Below are 15,158 nucleotides of genomic sequence, written 5' to 3'. Positions count from 1 at the left end.
TCCACCAAGCTGCCTTCTTGACAGCATCATCACCAGGCCAGGACTTGTCACAGGGAAATCGCGTGCTTGTGAGTAGAAAAGGCTGTGCCCCTCTGAAATACCAGTCTAGAGGGCTCACTGCAAAAAGAAATGCTGCTAATTCCTCTTTTGGAGAATCTTGAAAGCTTTTAGGTCTTAAAGGGTGCAGCAACAAGTTCCAGATATTAGCATTGTTGAGCGAAAGATGGTACTATCCCACTGCAAGTCCCCTCCTCGTGTTAGCACAAAGGCACAGAACAAAAGCCATTGCTGTCTCTAGGTCTCCTCCTATGATACCCACAACAAAGCTCCTCCCCTCCCACTTCCCATGGCTCAACGTTCCTCCAGCCCCAATCCCACTCACCATACACCCCTAAACACTGCCCACTCTCTTCTCACCCTAAGGAAACATAAGTTCATAAAAGTTCATAAAACACCCTGGATGTGGGAGACGACCTTGACTTCCAGGGCAGCATTCTGATGCTCTCAGCATCTCTTACAAAATTCCTCATGCATCCAACTGTGATTTATTTCTCTAACTGCATCCATAAACCTTGAGGAAAAGCATCTCTATAAATGGTCGGCACACACCACTGCCCTGAGTAGCTGCAATAGTTCAGAGACCAGTCTCTGGATGTCCCAGGACAAATCATTTCTTACAATACACTGGGCTTCACATTTCTCAGTAGTGGTTTTCTCCTCCCTTCACACCACTCTGCATCTTGTCACTCAGGAGTTGTTTCATCTTGATAAAGCTGAACATCTGTGGGATACCTGCAGATTTCATATACCCTGTTTACACATTTTTTTGGGGTCACTAACAACACTAACCTCATCTTCCTGCTTTGTCACATTGCAAACTGCTCATCTGCTTCTGTCCTAGGTTTCTGGACCCTTGGCTAGTTTTTGATTCAGAATGTTACACCTCCTCCAACGGAGGGCTCTGTTTGCTGCCTTTCATGGGTAATTTCGGAGGTTTTTTTTAAGCATCCAAGCAAATTACAGGACCTGGCTGAGAATTACCTATCAACTATTATTGCAGTGAAATACTGAAAGACTCACAACAGATTAGGAAAGTATGATCTTCTGCAGAGACCAAACCATTCACCTAATTCCTGAATATTTTACAGCCTCATTTCCTCCCTTCTGAAAGAAATGAGGCTCATTTGCTCCCACTGTCCGTGACTCGAACATTATTTATATAAGACATTACACATTCAAGACAAACTTAATCCTGTGGGTAATGTAAGCCACATTTCAGAGAAACAGGTAGCAAAGATGCACTTTTTTTTTTTCCCCCTAAGTCCTAGAGAATGGACTGGAAGAGACCAGAAATGAACCCTCCTAATCTAAACTGGTCCAGTACCTTGGCCAGAACATCCTGTGGTAGAAAAGCTGAAGCATACACCCAAGACTTACACTGCTTTTAAGCTTAAAGGGATGCCTGGAACATCTCTTTCCACTGGCACTTTTTTTGCTGCCATTTTGGGGTGACATTACAGCACCCCATCATAAATGCTTCTTAGTCTCCCCATCTTCAGAGGATGCTGCCCTTAGATGCAGAGGACATTAATGGTTAAATGAGTAGGCTGAATCTTGAAAGAGGCAAAGGTCAGTTGAAGCCCACCTTGGCACGGTCCTGATGACACTGACCTCTCCGGAGGTGATCCCTTTGTGCCCATCCTTAATGCTCCATCCCAACCTTCAGGCAGGGAAGTACTGCGAGGGCTGGGGTGCTGAAGGCCAGCTGCAGAGCCTGACCTCCTCCTGTGCACAAGCAGCACTGCCCACTGCAGCACAGTCAGCAGGACATCAGATGAGGCCCCATTCAACCCTATAGCCTTCCCCTTCTGCCCGATATGTTTAATGCTGACTTCCCCAGATCTGCAAGGCTAGCATAGAAAGCCTTGCCAAAGGCATTTTTGCCTCGTATTCAGCAATATGCACACCCATTCTCTTTCCTCCATGCAGCAGGAAAGAGGGGGAGGAACAGAGGTCCCCCTGCCTCCCTCATCCCCTGCTACATGCAGAGCTGCAGGAGAGGACTTGTCAGTACACTGAGCAGCCTCCTGCAGCCAGGCAGGACACTCACTGGGGACCTGCTGCCCCACAGAAAAGAGCAGAGCTGCAGGGCAGAGGCATAGATGTGGGCGGGCTCTACCAACCGCGCCACTGATGTCAGCCAGACGCAAGGAGGTGGCCTGAGAAACGCTTGCAAGGAAATATAAATCAATACAGCGTATGCCCGCGCATGCAGCCAGAAAGACGTAAGCGCCAGTGACATCTGTTTGTTCCCTCACCGGTAAATTTTAATAACCCTGTTGGTAATTAGAGGAGCGAGACTGTTCTGGCAGAGCTGTACCTGTTTATGGTGACAAGACAACCTCCTAATAGGCTGGGGCATGGAGATAGGCAGCTGGGCACCTGCAGCTCCAAGGGCAGGGCACTGCAGATTCAGATATACAGAGATGAGGGCAGAGACCTTCTGTTCAGCTTCCGGTGGACACACCAAGTGGCCTCACAAGGGCAGGGAAGGCAGAGCAGCAGAGAGAAAGGGCAGATAGCTTTTGGCTGCAGGGAAGTGCTCTGCCTCCTCAGCCAACACACAACTCTCTGCACACTTCACCTTCCATGTAAGCTGGCCAAGCAGCCTCCCATCAGCCGCCGGGCCTCCAAAGCTTTCATCTGGCAGGCTCCGCTTTTTCAAAGAAAAATCCAGGTCAATGCAAAAGCACTGGGTACAAAGTTCTTCCAGCTGGCTCTGCATCAGGCCTCAAACATCTACTAGCAAAGGGCATCATATCTTTCTTCTGTGTATCAGCACCAACCACCAACTAGTAGGTCACAGTCATGACCAGCTCCTGGCTCCATGCTGCTCTGCAGCTGCCTGCAAGCTGTCAGTGGTGTACGTCCCACTGCTCAGCAAGCCCTGGTCCTGCAGCCAGAACAGTTGTAAGCGTTGCTGGTCACACCAGTGGCTTACTGCACTGGGAGGGTGCTAGGCAGGGATAGACAGAGACTGTGGCAGCAGGAAGGCTTTGTATCCATGAGAAATCTAAGCCTAATGTTCTCCTAGAGGCTGAGACCCTACAGCTTCCTGCACCAGCTAGAGGATGATCCTGAAGGGACACAGATGTTTTAGAGGTTCCTATTTCTTTCCTGGGGCCCAGTACTGCGCTGCTCCTTTGTATATTAAAAAAAACATTCAATAGGCTAGGCCATCAGCATTAGAGTTATCTTCAACCAAACCACCCTCTTTCCACAACCTCACCTGGACAGCCCTCCCTTGACTAGGAGGCTGCATAACTCCTTTCCTGCAGGCTATTTTCTCACCCATGACTCTGAGTACAACTTCCATGAAGTTCAAGGAACCCATCCATCTCACAACCCTGGCCCTTTCAAGATGTTCTCTTAGCCTCTGTGTTTTGCTCCCACACCATATCTCACTGCCCTCCCACCAGAGTTTTCACATCCCTTTGGGCTGTGCCCTGAGTGTTCTCAGCACAGCTGTCTTCATCCAACAAGGAACCAACCAATGCAGACAGAGCACCAGGCACTTCTGGACTGCTCATGAGAAGCCTCCAGTTTCATTCCCATTTGCTTCCTGATGTCATTGCAATCTGCAGTTGGCCTCCTGACACATTACAAGTCTCCATTTGCAGGATGCCACTCACATGCCCCATTCTAGTCCAAGCCAAGGGCCCATCTCTTCCTCTGCCATTGGGACAGAGCCCACACCAGCCACCATGTCTCCATACGCAACCTAGCAATTGCTCTCAGCCTGTGCACAGTGCCATGGCCAATCTGATTCGTATTACATTTTGAGCATTAGATTTCATGAGTCACCAAATCAAACACTTTAGTTCCAAATATATCTACCTGTCATTTCCCCTTCAAGCTCCCAGGCTGTAAATCTATCAGAAGGAACCCAAGTTTGCCTGCCAGCACATACTTTATAAACAAATACTGCTTACTCTTTGGCCTCCCTTGCTTCCTGCAAGCACATGCTGATGGTGATACAGCAAACACAACACAAACATTTAGTGGCAAGACCGATGTGGTGCTGGACTTCACGCTGTATGTTTTGTGGAGCTGTGGCCACATAGTTACAAAGCCCTGGCTGGGAACTCCTGGCATTGTGATTATACACATGAGACCCAGAAAACAGCGCTTTGGGTGGCTTCCTCTCCTACCACCCAGCATCCCCACAGCAGCAACTCCACCCATTCCCAATGGATGTTTGCTAAAGCCAAGGATGGAGACTCCAGCATCCCCTTATACTACCAGTTTTCAGCTTCTGGTGTATGGATCTCAGCAGCACATTGGTAGTTCCACTGGGGTTGCCTTCTGGGTCACCTCTTGAATATGTCTTGTCAGCACTTACACTACTGCTCAAGGTCTGCCTGCAAAGGTTCAAATGGCCTGCTCCAGGTGGGCTGTGCCAAAATACATTCTTTAGGTGAGAACAACTACTTATAGAGAATCTTCACTACACGAGTACCACTTTGGCTTTTGAGCACTGCTAAGCAGAACTGTTCAGGCACATCACATCTGGCTTGGCTCAAACACTGACCAATCTCCCCACTGGTCCGTAACATGCTCTGGATTTCAACACATTACCCTCAATTTAAGTGGCCAAAAGCTATCCTGTCAGTTTCACACAGGTACACATTTTTAGAAGCCCTACACCTCTTCCAGCTCTCATCCCCTTTGTTTATCAACAAACTCTCCTCACCTTGGAGCTTCTTTTTTTATCTCTAACATTAATCCTCTCGTGCATAGGGGAGTATTAACACATTTGCCTTCCCTCACATCCCATATCTGTCCTTTATCAGGCTTTGCAGGTTGGGCATTCTTATCCACATCCAGCTTTTCTTCCTGAATGCAGAATCTCTCTGTCACAGAACCAGGTTTCTGAGCTAGTTTCTCAAGGTCACATTGACTGTTTCCTCCTCCTCACTTCTGCATGACAGGAATCTTTACTTTTTTTTTTTGCAGCAGAGCTCAAAATACACAGGAATTTCATCAGCTGGGCACATTTACAAGCCCTTACCTACAAAGCACGATTAGCACTTCCCACTAAGGAAACCCTTAGTGATGCACATAACCAAGAGATGGCAAGCAACATCTCAGTTGTCAAAGCTGCCTTCCCCTGGGGACCAGCATGACACCCTGCTGCATCAGCCCTGAGAGCATCCCTGTTCCCTAGCCTGCAAGTTGCTCGCTTGGAGGTTATTGGGGTAAGTTCCTTTCAGTCCTCCCACTGCAAGCATTTGACAACATGACACTGGACAGGCACAGAACTGAGGCAGTTCTCTTGGATGGTACTGCAGAAAAGCCCCATCCTTGTGCATTGAGTAGCTGGTCCACAGAGATCCGAGAAAATTGAAACTCTGCATCAATTCAGGAACCATAGCAGAAGGGTGCATGTAGGCTGCTCAAAGCAACATCCCTGGAAGCACTTGGCAGCACTGACAAAAACCCTTCTTTGGTACTAATGGGAACGTGCCATCTCTCAACCAGCAGGAAACACACGGGAAGAGAAACCAAGAAGCCTAGAGGGAAATCCCTTTCCTTGTGAACACAGCAGGGCTAACATCTGTCAGGGCAAAAAGCCAGAATGCCACATGAGCTGCTGCAGCAGACACAAATTCTCCAGGCTGGCAGAAACATCTACTCCAAGTTCTGCCACCTGCACTCTTCTGACAATAAGCAAGGCTGATCCTTTTGTATGGTCCTTACAGAGACCACTGCTCCCAACACTGGCAGGTTGGGGACAGTCTCACCTTTCCCTCACCTTCCTTACTGCACTGCTAGAGTAGCGCTTGTGTAGCAGGGTTGGTTACAAAGAATCCACAGCACAGGGAAGCCACAGAGGCCAACGCAATCACAGCCCCATAGCAAGGAGAGTTGAGCTCTCTTTCTGACCACAGGCTGAGAAGGGATTCAGTATCCAGAGCAAAAGGAGGAAAGAAGTCAATAGCTCCTCAACAACAGCCAACATCAGCAAAGGCTGAAGGGCCTTCACAGCAAGAAGACTGGATGCAGCCAGCAAGCCAGGACAGCTAGCGAAGAACATCTAGGAACCAGCAACCTGCATCTACTAGGGAAAGAACGACAGGAGCTACAGCTTCAGCAACAGCAGTACAGAGAGACTGCACACACAGCTGACACAGCATCTGCAGAACCACAAGCAGCAGGGTGACCTCGGCCATGACAGCACCCAACTTAGAAAATTGTGATGCTGAAAAAACAGAGGCTTTAAGGCACATCATTCAAACTCCCCCCCCCAAAGCACCAGTCCTAGTAGCTATTTCTTCCAATAGTGAAGACAAGTAAGTAGCTCAGCCTGTGAGAGACCAATTTTGAGCTCCTGGGAGTTGAATAGAGAAGATCATAGAATGAGATGGATACTAAACACAGCTTTGAGACTCACTGTCTCAGAGCACTTCTGCACACTGCTTTGAATAGAAGACTGCTGGACCCCACTTGGTGTATTATAGTGCTGGAAGATGCTGCAGTCTGTCTTCTACAGGATGCTTGTTCTGACACTGCCAAAGAAATCTGCTCCAGACAGGGAAGTGCTCCTGAATAACTTGTGCTTGCTAGGCAGAACAAGAGTAGAACACCTCTTTTTGAGTTCTTGAGGTAGATGTGACCACCTTGGGCTGCTTGGGCAGGGGTCTGTGGCCAGGAGTATGCACACGGACCAGGCAGGAGATGCAAGACCCATGGACAACCACCAGTCTTTGTGAGATGTTAAGCGGGCTGTTCTTTTCCCTGGTCTCTTTCTACTCTCTGGTGTTGGCAAGAGGAGTTGAGCCATGCTTGGGAACACAAGGAACAAAGCACTGGTTGGGGACTGGGCACAGAGATGAGGGTGGCCAGCCAAATCAGAGAACACAGAAGTACTACTTCAAGGCAAGCAGCCTGGCTCCCAGGCCCACAGATAAAGGTAGGTGAGATAAAACAGCTGCTTAGACTTGAAGGAGAACAAGCCTTGTTTAATCTAGAGCCCCACCTCAATGGTAGGATAAACAAAGAAACGGTACTTTAATTGGGCAAAGCCACTCTGAATCATTGTTTACATGGAACACAGCTCCGCAAAATTAAGTATCAAATCTATGGAAGTCCAAGGACTTGCAGTTGGTAACAAGGGTTCTTCTTGCCCACAGCCCTTCCTTGCACTTACTAAGAGCACTGAGATCCCAGTTAGACCCGAATGTCACACCCGCAGCAACACTGCACACTGCAGGCTGCCAGAGGTGACGTTCAGAAGGGCTCTCCATCCTAGATGGGTCAGCATCACACAGGAGAACAAACACTGGGCATCTGCCAGGCCTGGAAGAAAACACCACCATAACCCAAAGCAATTGCCCTGACTTCTACACAACAAAATCATTCCTAGCACAGGCTACAGAAGCAAACATCTGCCGAGAGTTTGAATCTTGGTCATTATGAGTCAGGGGGCACAATGAACCCATTGCATGTTCTGCATATTTTCTGATTCCACCTTTCCCTCCCAAATCACTGTCTCATGTTCTGTGCTTCCACTGACTGCTTCAAGTGCCAAGGGAAAACAATGTGTCTGTAATGATGGCTGGGACCCATACGCTCTGAGTCAGGATGGGCAGTACACCCAAATCAAAAGGGGCTAGTGGACCCCAAAGACCAGTAGGGCATTTCCACAGTCAGCAAAACTGTTCTTTGCTGGCTCATGTGCTGCAGATGGTGAACACACTGTTCATATCTTGTTTCTGGATCAGACAACATGCCACATGTACTACACAAAACGACAAATCACCAATAGAGCTGCAGCTGATGCCTCCAATGCAACACGACAGAACAGCAAACAATTCCTCCAGAATTTTTCATACAGGAGCAAAGTCTGGCCTTCACAAACATATCACAGAAACAGGAGTATAAAAGCAATTAATAGCGTATAGCATTCAGAGATTGATTACTAATTAATAACTCAGATGAGCTTCTCCCAACACAAATCTAGCCTTGGCAGCTGTAAGGGCTTAATGCTTCCTAAGATGTTTCTCCAAGGATCTTCATGCAAAAGAAATCACCCCTGCTAAGGAAAGCTCCCAAGTACACACTTATCTTGAAATGCTCTCACTGAAGTGCTTGAAACTTAAGCACATGGGTAAACTTAAGTGTTTGCCTAAAGAGGGACAGACTCAAGCAGTGTGCTCTGGTTCAAGCACCTGATGTTTTCCAGGACCACTCACTGACCCTTGGCTATGTGCACTGGTCATCAGCCCAGCTTCAATTGAGCACCTTGGGGTATAGTAGTTGAGCCAGAATTTACCTTTGATGGCAAGAAATAAGGTCCAGTGGCATACTTTGCAGCAACAACTGTCACACACTGCCTTTGTATCCATACCCTGAGAAGTCAGAGTTCTCCTTTGGTCACATCCAATCACCAACAAACTCATCATGTCTCCCTAGCATATCCTCTCATTTCCCACTCGCCCTCAGCAAAGCTGCTTCCTGCAGCGTCCACACTGTCTAGAGTGGAAGACGAATGTATTTATTTATTTTTTTTTAATAAATACAGTACTTTGACAAACATCAACTCTCACTTGATGAAGTTCAGTTTTCACCATTTAAAATCAACGAACATTCAAAACCTCTTAGCTGTTTCACTTCCAAATACCAGAACACAACTGAACCTGTCTGCCAGACTTGCTACGCATCACCAATGTCAGGGCTTATCAGTCCCTTGGCAAACATGCACAAACATGACCTTCATGTCTCCATTGCTTTATAGCTGGGTATTTTGAAAAAAAAAAAAAAAAAAAAATTGGAAAAAATAAACAACAAAAAGCAATAAAACAAATCCATCTAACCTCATGCTGTGGAAGATGATCTACAGATTTGAAGCACAGAGAAGAACTGCCTTACCACACGAGAGAAGATAGGCTTCCTACCACTTGATTTCCAGAACATGGTACAAAAACATGCTGGAAATAAGGTACAAACTTTTTAAAGGACATCGAGTTGTTCTTGTTTTTTGTTTTGTTTTTAAACCAGCAAGGAAAGCACAGCACCACCAGCTCAGCTCACATATTAGTCAGTTTGCTTCTAGAGTGTCTTTTGCCTGGCTCTTCCAGTGCAGCCCAGCAGCTGAGAGAGGCCACCCTGAAAGCCCAGCACTGTGCTTACCTGTTTGAAACCAGCACCTGGAGGTGGAAAAGTACAAGTATACAGGAGGACAGCACCTTCTCCAGCCTTCCTGCACAGCCGCTCGCCTGCTGCCTGCCTATCTATGCTGGAGGCCTGTCGCTGTGATCTGGCCACAGCCCTGAAAGCAAGCAGGGAGGCTGGAATTTCCCCCCTGGCAGCCTGCCCTCCTCTGATGCCACCTGACTGGCATCCTGATCAAAGCCTCTGAGGAATCCTGAGTGCAGAAGTCAGGGCCACACCATCCACCCAGCACGGGGACTGCCAGCAGGGTGACTGGTTTTTTTCACAGGGGGCAACAAAGGGACCAAGATAACACTGTGGGATTCCACATTGTGCAAACACCCTGACATTGACTCTCACCTTCTGTGGATCATCAGAAATCCACATCCTTTTCAATTCAGACTTCAGTGTTTGCTCTGAATGGCACACACGTGACACCTGTGTGACTGGGCAGAGAAGACAGAGCTCATTCAGTGCCCCAGGCTCTACAAGAGCCAGCCGAGCTCATGGCAGCCAGGCCCAGGTCCCACAGAGCCTGTGCTCGACAGTGGGCAGAACTCCTCCCAGGATAGCATCAGATGACTATTTATAACGTGCTGTTTACCAACACTGAGCACTCCAGCGGTGGAAGCGGAGGACCTTGATGAGTCAAGAGAGTATGAGCACTCTGGATCAGATGAACCTTCCTCCTGTTACAGGAAGATCAGGAGTTCATGGGAAGCTGACCTAGGGTGGGGTGCTGCAGGATGGCTGATCATGTGCAGCTCCCTCCATGGCCACTGGACTCGAGGGTACACTCAGCACTTCTTATTAACAGACACCTAAACTCTGGGCAATCTTCCTGTGAAAGGGAGAGAGTGCCGTTGATTAGATCCACCACACAAGAACGGGCCATCATCCTAAGCCCTGGAAGCACAGTGCCAAAGAACAGATTTAACACAGGGCCCCTGAAAGCCTCCTGACAGCTTGTGTGATGTTCTTCCAGCAGCTCAGTGGCTGATGTAACGCTGTGACAGGGAGTTCAGGCACTGCCCAACTCCTGTGGAGGAACAGCAGCCCTGCCAGTTGGTGAGCCTCTGGCAAGCACGTGGGAACCCGGCCCCAGCTGCCACTCCGCCTGCCTCCAACAAGGCCACCCATCACATCAACTCATTGCTCTTGGGCATCAAGCAAGGACACCCGACTGCCCTCAGCTGTGGGAAGAGACAAGCACAAGACAGTTTGGGCTCAAAGAGGGATTAAGAGCCCAGGTCCACAGGACTCCTGTTTGAAACAAGGCACCTGAACAACAAAAGGAAGAGTATCTCCCAGGGTTCCTTAAATTATGCAGGCCTCCTGTGGTGTCCAAGGCATACCCTGCCAGGGTATGAACCTTCCCAGCGAGAAACAGACCCTGCAGTGTTGTTACTGAGCTGAACACCCATATGGTTGCAGATCAGAGTCTTGAAACCCATCCAGGCAGAACAATCAGCGCCAACTCCTGGCTCCTCCTAAAGCCACCATCGCATTTTCCATTCCTTCCTTCTAGCTGAGCCCATCTGTCTCTCTGTGCCAAGCTCATTTTTAGAACCTCATATTTTCCTCTCCTTCTTGGAGAAAGTTATTACTTTCCTGTTTTCAGACACTCAGCACACCTTCCATACCACTAAACTGATAATGGACCTCCTGGCTCCATTCCCCTTTGCCATTTCCTGGATCCATCTTCTAAGCCATTGCACTTATCAGCCTCAAACAGTTTGGAGAGAACATGCACTTACATTAAGAATCTTGGATCGATTTCTGAGCTTCCACTTCTCCTAGCAGGCACAGGGAAGGTTGTTCAGTGGTCTCACCAGACAGCCTCAGCGTATATACAATCACAGCTTGGAGTCCAGAGGCCTGGCTGGACCACATAATTAGTGACAGAACCACAGGACATCATCAGATGTAGATCCTAGGGATTGTTGATCATCTCCAGGACAAGTGTGATCCTCCTAGAAGCTCTGCTCATTCTCACATCCATGCCTTCAATGCTGATAAACCTTCAGCTTGACCTGACATGTAGCATGAGATGAAGGAGTGCTCTAGTGCATCACTTGGGTGTTGGATCTCTACCACAGCAGGGGCTTGCCGGGGAAAACATACCCAGGTACCTGTTGGTAAGCAGGCCTGTGGCCCACCCACTCCTCCCACCACCAGCATTCACAGATTCACCCCCATGATCACCATCCAGCTCATCTCCTCCCACCCACAGTCATCCCTGCTGCCTCAAGTCACAGGCATGCTGCTGATACACCCCACACCTCTTCTGCCTGGCAGAGAGGAAAATTCCCATGGAAGCCCTCCCAGGAAGGCCAAATCATTAATTCACTGGAGCAGCTTGCTGTCTGCATATCCAGGAGAGCAGCATCATGCATTATCAAGTTTTGCCATTGCTAGTTCAGTCTTCCATCCAATGGTCAGGCTTGTCAGGACAGGATACACTCCCTGCTCTCAAGGGATGGGGGGTTGTGGTATGGCAGCCTGGTCTAGTGGTTGGTATCCTGCACATAACAGGGGGGTTGAAACTAGATGATCATTGTGGTCCTTTTCAACCCAGGCCATTCCATGATTCTATGACATGCGAGTTTGCCAGGCAGAGCCCCAGAAGCATCTCTTTTCCCCAAATGACATATATTTTTTTCCTCAAAGAGTGAGAAAGTTTGTCCTGAAGGGCTCTGAAACTTATCCTGCACAAGGCTCCTGCAGGCAAAATGGGACATGAACACTCATGAACCTGTACGTGGGGATACAGAGCAGGAATAACGAAGCCAGCCTTGGCACGGGGGTTGTAGAAGTTGTTTTGCTGTTACTCCAAAACTCTGCTTGAGGCTACTAGAGCCAGCTCTGCAAAGAGGTAGTGCAACCAGCAGTGCAAGATGGCATCTAGGGGAGGCTACAACAGATTGATAAGGGTGATTGAGTGGACCAAAAACAGCCAGAGGGGGAAAGACAGGGTCAGAGGGAAAGCAGGCAGGCACACTTGCTGTGGACCAGACAGGCTTATGGTACTCTATAACTTTTCAGGACTAGGCTGGATGTTCTCAATCCATGCACTCGCTCAGCCACAACGCATGAGTCCAGCCTGCACTACTGCACAGATGGGCTAGTTTACCTTCTTGACGAGGTCTAAAAATACCTTTTCTCTATTGTTTGCAGTACTTACCATGACCCAAACAGCAAATCTCCCTTACCTGAAACCTGTGTTCCCCCCCCTCCCCATTTACCAGTCACTTGCCTTCAGCATACCAATAGATTGGTCACTCACACATTCTGTAAGCTCACTAGAACTGGACACTTCCACTGCTTCATCTGCCCGCTCCCTTCTCTTCCCAGTCTGAGCTTTTGGACAAGGCCATCCCAGACACCTTCCAGCATGGTCTCAGACACAGAGGCAAAGTCCCCAGTGATCAACATGTCTGCACAGGCAGAGTCTGCTGATGGGGGTGCAGTTATACTGGCAAAACCGCTTCTAGGTGTTTTGAGGTGGTAGAAGAAACCAGACTGAGAAGTTGGAGCATTTTTGCCAAAATAACAGATCAGTAGAGCAACCAAAAGAGGCTGTCCCACACCTCAAACCAGCCAGAAGACTGTAGGTGTTTTGAAGGAGACACCCAACGCACCCACAGGCATGGCCCAGATGAAAAATCACCACCACCAGAAATATTTCCATGCCTTCATCCATTGCAGAGGCGCACCCTGTGCCCACCAGAACAGAACTACAGCTGCTGTTCCATATGTCTCTCCTAGAGCAACTCTGGCTGTAGGAGATGCTCCCCAGAACAAACACAAACGCCTACTGAGGTTATTTCCTGCACACCCAAATTCTGCTCTCATCTAAATGGAATAATACTTGAGAAAAAAAGTACAAAAAGCAGTGACACACTGCGGGAGGGGGGGATTCTCCCCACTGTGCATCAAAGCATTTATTTCCCCTGACTTGCAGCAACAGTCAAGAGCTATCTATTCATTAGCTTTGAAGTTCCTCTTACCACAGACAAGAATAAAAGATGAAGACGTGAGAGCGCAAGATGCCATGAGCTCTAGGCAGTGGGGATTTACACAGGATTCATCCTCATCAGGCAAACTGGATCATCTTTATTTTTAACAGCATTACAGCGTTAGTGGGTGAAAGGGAAGCCGTGGATGTAGCGAGATTTTAGCAAGCCATCTGCTGCAGCAGCTCACCCAATCTCCCTCTCAAGGTTTCTTCATTGGGCTATGACAGAAACATTGCCTCTCAGACTGGAAGCTGACTTAGTGAACCTTAATACAACAGCAGCCACAGGTGATAATGCCCTGGCCCATAGGCTGGTCAGGACTAGAGGCAAGGGTGATGTTTAGTTTTATTCATCTTTGACCCCAGTGACGAGTTTAGAAGCTGGTGGGTAGGCTCCCAGGTATTTGTTTGGCAAGGAAGCCAAGTGCCACAAGAGAAGGGATGCAGTCTATCACTCAAAGAGACAGTTGGGCTGAGGCAAGGAAAAGCAGGGAACAATTGCAGGGGCACAAGCACTGACAGTGCATGAAGGGCATCACTGCATATTAGCTGAGCTCAGGCTAGTGCTTGCTTTCTGTTTAAGAGGTGTCTGTCTCCTCACAAGGCAGAGGAGTCCCAAGGAAAAGACTAACACAAACAGCAAGGCAGGATGTGCTGAGAAAGTGGTAACAGGTTGCACGGAAGGGGTGAAGACACAGACCTCCAGCTGCCTATTTGGCCCTGGAGGTGATCACAGCCCTGCATTTTTCATGCTATCCTTTACAGCCTGGCATCCCTACCCTTCCAAGCTAATGACACACAGTCATAAGACGTGTTATGCTTATGTAGGATAACTAAGTCCCACCTTAATCTTTTCCTTGATTAGATAAACAGATTGATCTCCTTATGTTTCTCACCATAAAGATTCATCTCCAGCCCTCAGATTATTTTGTAGCTCTCTTCAATTTTTCAACATCCTTTTCTGAGCACAGACACTGGATTTAGATAAGAGTATTTTAGTCTCAGTCTCCTGAGCACCTTCTCCTGCAGTATTCATATTCCTATGGCTACTCATTGCTTCCTCTGCAGGTACCAAACATTTCATGTAATCTAAGACGACCCCTTCCACCCTGGCAGTTACAGGTGAGATTCTTCATTTCAAGGCACAGCCAGCTATAATATGTCCATATTTAAGAACTATTTGCCAATTTGTTAAAAAAAAAAACAAAACAACTAAAACAAAACTCAAAACAGATACAAAAACTCACAAAAATCTTCAAGATAGCCTTTCCTGCTTCACCATCTCAATTGATTCACCACTACAGGTGAAATGATTTCCCACCCCATCTTCAAAGACAATCAACTACAGTCTTCGAGCAGCACACTGCTGTACATTCTTGAGAAAGTTCCCTCTTCCACCTTTTTTCCTCAGGCTAACTCAGTCCTAACTCTTTACATCCTCCCTCCCACACTGTATTTCTAAAGACCTTCATCATTTCTGTTGCACTGCTGGATACTTTTCTTGTTTGTGCACATCCTTCCAAGGATCTGAGCCTATTGCCTCAGTAATCCCCCATCTATGTCAGGGATAGCAGTAATTATTTCCTGCACCTTAGAGGTGACACTCCCAACACAGCCTGGCACAAGGCTTGTGCTGTGTGCCCCTCCCCAGCAAAGCGCTAACTCATCCAACTCCCAAATCCTGGTTACACCAACATTTCCCCCAGCCCTGCCTCTCCCCTAGGCAGGGTGTCCTGCCAGGGAGAAGTGCCATCAACCTGCACTTTGAATGCAGCTTTTCAACCAGTCACACATCCAGCTGAGGGATGCTTCCCATCTCCCACCCTTTCCCCATTTTTTTACGAGGCTGACACATGGGCCAGTGACACAGGCTGACTCAAGTTAGGATCTATAACATCCATCGCCCCCGCTCAGCTGCTAGGCGAGC

General features: G+C 48.2%; 1 protein-coding gene across 5 annotated transcripts in view; it reads right to left on the bottom strand.

Annotated features, from left to right (window-relative positions):
• The window catches only part of TMEM63B (transmembrane protein 63B), a 38,544-nt gene that overhangs the window by 19,147 nt on the left and 4,239 nt on the right, over positions 1 to 15,158 (bottom strand). Inside the window, exon 1 of one of the 5 annotated variants that reach the window (XM_048936479.1) lies at positions 9,193 to 9,308. The exons of the other annotated variants lie outside the window; for them this stretch is intronic. The gene's annotated coding sequence lies outside the window, so the exon portion shown is untranslated. Of the gene's footprint in view, positions 1 to 9,192; positions 9,309 to 15,158 lie in introns of those variants that run through there. 5 annotated transcript variants of the gene reach the window in all.

This window comes from Lagopus muta, chromosome 2, assembly GCF_023343835.1.
Source record: "Lagopus muta isolate bLagMut1 chromosome 2, bLagMut1 primary, whole genome shotgun sequence".
NCBI classification, from domain to species: domain Eukaryota; kingdom Metazoa; phylum Chordata; class Aves; order Galliformes; family Phasianidae; genus Lagopus; species Lagopus muta.
This window is presented reverse-complemented; position numbering and strand designations above follow the sequence as displayed.